Source organism: Trichomycterus rosablanca, chromosome 22, assembly GCF_030014385.1.
Source record: "Trichomycterus rosablanca isolate fTriRos1 chromosome 22, fTriRos1.hap1, whole genome shotgun sequence".
Taxonomy (NCBI): domain Eukaryota; kingdom Metazoa; phylum Chordata; class Actinopteri; order Siluriformes; family Trichomycteridae; genus Trichomycterus; species Trichomycterus rosablanca.
The window spans coordinates 17,395,492-17,401,538 of NC_086009.1; positions in this window are offsets into that span (position 1 = coordinate 17,395,492).

Genomic DNA, 6,047 nt, shown 5'->3' on the forward strand with positions numbered 1-6,047 from the left:
TAAATATGCACTGCTTCTTGGGTAATGTCATCGGAACATCCCTAGCTCCTAATGTTTGTTGTTTACCAATATTTCAAAGGGACCACACTTTTGAAATTTGATGTTTAAAGTGGCGAGGGCAACTCCATATTAACGTCCAGGGTTTGCATGTGATGCATGCTTATGGTCAGGTGTCCTCATATTTTTGGCCATTAAGTTACATGGCAGTTTTGAGAGATTATATACATTTCTGCACAATATTTTTCACAAGTTTAATTTCTCTAAGTATGTGAGTGTTCTGAAACAAGACCTTCGTCAAAATATTCATACAGAAACTTACTAAGCAACTTTAGTTCCCAAGATCACCTGTGCAAACATTTGTAAGCACAAAGTCTAAAAGAAAATCCAAACTGTAACCTGTGTTATGCTGAGAGTGGATTTAAAATAAGTATTCAGACCTTACATGCCTTAAGGCATAACATTCTTCATCAAAATACCTTGTACTTTGTACTTTGGTCTTTTTGGAAATTGAACACCAGTGACAAATTAAGATAGCCAGTTCCTGCAGCTTGATCATAAGGTAGTATTTATTCTTCGGGTCAGAAACCTCTCCTTTCTTGTGCTGATCCAAATGGTCAAACAGTTCCAGTTTTGATTTGTCACTCCATAGAGCACATAGACCTGTGCCCCAGAGCTTTACTGGCCTATCCTAATTCATTCTGGCATTTTCCAATTGACCCTTTCTGTGCTTTTAATTCAAGAGTGGCATGAGAGATGGTGTTTTGGTGTCTTGGTGGTTTTTATATGATGGATCATAACTGATCATAACTGAAGCAAATTCGGCATCGAGTTCCCAGTGAGTTAATCATGTTGTAATCCAACTTTAGTTGACAGCTTTAGGTCAACTTGTGCCTTACTTAGTTCTTTTGCCGCAATAATAATAATAATATATTTGCAAATACACGTTTTAGGTTTATTGGTTAATGTTTGAGAGGAAAGGTAGTATTAATATTGTAATTTCAGCATGATTCTTTAATAATGTATTTATTAAGCATATTTGTTTTATTGGCAATGTCAGTTTTCATTCATCATATTGCTTTACCAACAAACACCAGATGATGGTGTCATTGAATCAATCATGGAGATAATTCTCTAGTCTCACTTTACTGAAGTTAGTTTAGTTTGTGACCTGATTCTAATAAGATTGATTCTAATATTTACAAAATAAATATAGTTATAATGTAAAATCATTATAATGATAATAAGAATAATTATTATTTATTAATTAAAGTCTTTCATACCGTGTATTATGAATTAAATAAAAATTTCTCAATACATAATGTTTTTTTTTAAAGAGATGTTGTCTGCAATTATGATTTTAAAAACATTGAGCAGCTTTCTTCTGAAAGAGAACAGATAATGAGGCAATTACTGAAAATAAAGAGGCTGTTCAAACTTCCAAAAAATTGCTTCTCACATTTCTTTAAAGAACTAACAAACATTTAGACGATGAATAGAAGGTAGACTGAAAAACTGTAGGCTAGACTAGGAAACTAGCAGACCGATTAATTGATAAACTTGTCACTCATTAGAGGTGTTTCTTTTCTTTTGAGTTTTGCAAAGTTAAAAACAAGAAAACACCCCTGCTATAAATAAAAGTTATATAACAGCCTCAGAAAGTTGGGACATGAATAAACATTTGCAAATAATGAGAAAATATATATAAAACATAATAAACACAAAGGATAAGAGGCAGAGAAAACTTGTATACACATTATTAGGTTATTATAAGCAGGATTGTGCTATGAAGCTGCCAGTCTATGAAATGGAATGGAAATAGAAAAAAATAACTAAAATGATCTTTATCACAATAAATTGTCAGTTAAAATAATTGTTTGTAAAGGACTGTTTTAGCATGATTTACATTAGTGATTACATCTCTGGTTACAGAATTTATTTTCCCCAGTAATTCACCCAACACTGATTACCGTCTTTACTGTAATAATAAACCAACAAATAAAGCAACTCCTCTGACTGTGGCTTTGTTTTTCTTTTTCAATTGGATATTTATGACTTTATGACTTCAAAAAAATTGGAGAGATTTATATAGATGTCAAATTGATAATATTCTCATGACTTTAGGCTTTGTCTACAAACTCCTGTAAATTCACTCTCTCAAAAAAAATTCCTCTTTTGAGGAACTAAATTAAAAATAAAGGCATGAAACAAAAGACATCTACACAACCCACCTAACTATAACTGGTACGTGGTTAATTTTAAAGTAAAGAACAGGATTATTGGTCATGACTTGTCTACTCAAAATTTTATTCAAATTTCTTTGACTTTTATATAAACTGGTGTTGCTATTTCAGGAAGACAAGTGAACAGAAAAAGCTGTTTTACAAAAAATTGTTCAGATAAACCTGAAACACTATAGTCTACATCACAATTAATCTCAGTTTTCATACAGCTGCATTAGATGAAATAAAACCCCTATGTTAATCTTAATGTAATTTATTCAATATGCTTGATCAATAATCTCTTTAGTAAACTGACAGTAATGACTTAGATTGCTACAGTTGGGCACATTAAATATGTGAGGGAAAGATGAGAAGCTACATGTTATTGTATGGAAAATAACAATAATAATAACACCGACCATCAGGTGTTCTGTACAGCTGCTAAGATTTTAGTCTTCCATAATAAAAAAAAACATCAGGTAGAAATTTCAAATGATATAAAGTCTACATTAGTGTGATTATATAATTTATACTATCATCAAAGAAAATGCTCATTTTATTTTAAGTGAGGATGGAAGATTTGAAAAAGCGTGTAATAAGTGTAATAATTTATTTTTTTAAATAAAAATGAACCTGGACTGGGTACCTGGCTCTGCTTTAGGGTTTTAGTGAAATTACACATTTCCTAGTTTATAGCACCATTTTGATTCTTAAAAAGTAAATCAGAAACAGTTCTCTGTATGCTACAGACACTGTAATGTTATCAATCTAGTTTGAATCAATGAATTAAATCAATGAGTCAATGAATTATTCTTGAAAAAAAACAAAAAACAATATGTAATTAAACAACCCTGTCTGATATTAAAAGTAGCTGAAGGTGACACTTTCACTTTAAGCAAATGTAATAGAGTAAATGTTACTTAACCACCTCTGGCCACCTCATAAGTTTTAGAGATTAAAACTGAAGGTAAATCAATTAGAAGAAAAGTATGTTCAGTTATTTTAAATGTACAGAATCCTTAAAATTGTGTATCAAACATAGTATTTAAAGGAATGTTTGTTAAGCTGTCCGTCCAGATAGAAGTGTTTATAACAAATAATCATTAATAATCAATAATCAAAATTATTCTTATAAGTTATTAACGTTATATCATTTGGGTGCATAGAAAATAACCGCATATTAACGCCGAAAGGTAAAAAAAGTAAAGAAACACATGGCTTGTGTAGTCAAGTAAACGTTCAATCTTTATTACAGTCCTGAGTTGATAATACTAAGCAGGTCTGGAAATCTCAGGCCAGGTGTCCTGTTCTAAAGATAGTGTCAGGTAGTTAATGAAGGACCTTTCATGAAGCTCTTCCCTTGAATGATGTATGTTTGGAGCAGGTGCAGTTGAGGCTGGAATTGAGGTCTAGCATTTCTGGGAGACACAGTGAGCACAAAAAGTTCTATTTTTGGATAAAATTACATTACCCCTGTGCTGTTATTGGAGTTTTTTTTTTTTTTTTTTTTTTTTTTTTTTTTGCTATAATTTGTTCTATTATCTTGACAGATGCCGTGATTTAGGGGTTTGGAAGTTTTATTGGTAGATGAAATACATTTCCTGGAGCTCACAGCTTTCTTCTAAAAATGCTACTTCCTGTCATCAAAGCACCTGATCCTTTTAAGATTGAGCTATTTATTACTTGTTATTATTTTCATAACAGAGGTACATCCTGTGTACAACCGAGCGTGACGTAAATTAAGCACGTGTTATGAAGCAGGCTGTACTCAGGCTATTTCCAGCCCTGTAGCCCATTGTTTCCAACTGAGGACACCTATTCCCTGACTTCTGGTAAACTCCTCCTTACATTCCCTTTTACTTCTTCATGCTTCTTGTCTTGTTTTTTTATCTTTCACTGCGTTGGAGTTTCAGCATACAGGTCACATGTTTATCCAGACAGCAGACTGAAACCATTAGAAGATGCATCCTGACCAAACAGTTTATTTGGCATAATCCAACTTTCTGCTTAATTATTGAGGTTTAACAAACTTTAAATGTAACATTTTAATTTGTTATTGAGACACGTTGTTGCCCAAGTGAGAATAGACACACTGTTTTGCAAAAGCAGACATTTACCACTCTAGCAAAGCTCAGATTCTTCATGCAATTGCTAGCTGAACTACCACAATGATTGCCAACATGTGGTGCAAGTATATAAATATGATAAAACCACTATGGCATAAAAATATAAAACCACTATGCTATAAAATACTGTATAATGTACACTATAGACACAGTACACGGACACCTGACCATAACTAGTTTGTCATCTGAAGACTACGAGCATTACGATTAAAGTAGTAAGAATTGAGGGAAGGATTTATGCACCAAGATAGAGGAACATCTTCGAAGAAAACCTCCTTCAGAGAGTGCACACAAACACTTTTAACTCTGGAGTGGCTTTAAAGCAGGACTCAATGTCCTTAAGAGCCCCAAACCTGTAATTATACACATGGTTGCAGAGAAGTCATCAGCTATGGTAATTTACAATCACTTACAAGAAAGAAGTGATTGTAATATGTTACCATTTTCTGCCCCACAAAATTCATAATCAATTATTAATAAATGGTTATTGCATTAAAAATTATATTTGTTGCATGTATATGTTTAAAAACGTTAAATAAAATTCAGTTTCTAGACATACATAGCCATGACATACATGTCAGTTACAGTAATATGTAAATCTTAGACTTCAGATGTTTTGCACTGGATCAGACAACTCTTCTAGAAATGCCATTTAATTGTGTGGGTCCAACAGGTGGCAACTTTTCATGTGTATGACTAACATGGCGGCCAACACAACAACTTTTCTCATGTGTGAAAGTACTGAAAAATGCCTCCAAACTGTTGACATGACATTAAAATCTTTTCATTTTACCAACAAACAGCAAAGAAATTCCTCAAACACTGATTTATTCAGTCAAGTCTTACAAACCCACACCCAGACCGTTCAGCTGTTAAACAGAGTGTCGATGGAAAAACATGTGTTCAGCTCCTGTTCAGTAGTCCTGCCCTGTCCTGATCACTTTAAGCTGACTTAAACACAGACAATACACAGACTTTGACATTCCACAGTAGCAGAGTTTCATAATATCACAGGACATGAAATGAACTGAAATGACTGTGGAAAACTTAAACAAGCAGTTTCACAGTTGCGGTGTGAGTAGGGCAGTAAAACAGTATGTATTATTCATTAATGTAATATCCTGGTTTTATAACAATGCGCAGAGGTTGCTGTTTTTTTCTGATAGTGTCATATACTTTCAACATTTGATAATGCTCCAAATTATACTCAGAGGGACAGTTAAAGCTAGTAAAATGTTTTTCTGTCCTTCTTGTAACTTGTGCCATTCCACAACTTTATCACAGAGTCCATTTAAAATGACCTTTCCAATCATGGTGAATTTTTGTGTTACTAAGCACTACCAGTAGCAAAATTATTATGAAACAGCTGGTTTTATTCTGAAGTAATCTGAAGTGGATATCAGGAGTGGTCCAGTTAGCCTGATGTGTAATCTGTAAAGTGGTAGGCTGTACCTGAGCTGGTTACTTAGTCAAACCAGGTATTTTACTCATCAAATTATAAAATACAAATTTCATAGTAAGGTAGCAAAGGTTATGATGTGTAAATACAGCTGAAAAAAGCTTGACCTTTTTTATTTTCATGGCTTAGCATGGAATACAGAGGGGGAAAAATGTATACATTCTTTAATAGATGTTATTTATTAACTTTTTCCAGCTGATTAGAATTGCAGTAGCAGTGTGTAGTATAATGCTTAAAAGTGAC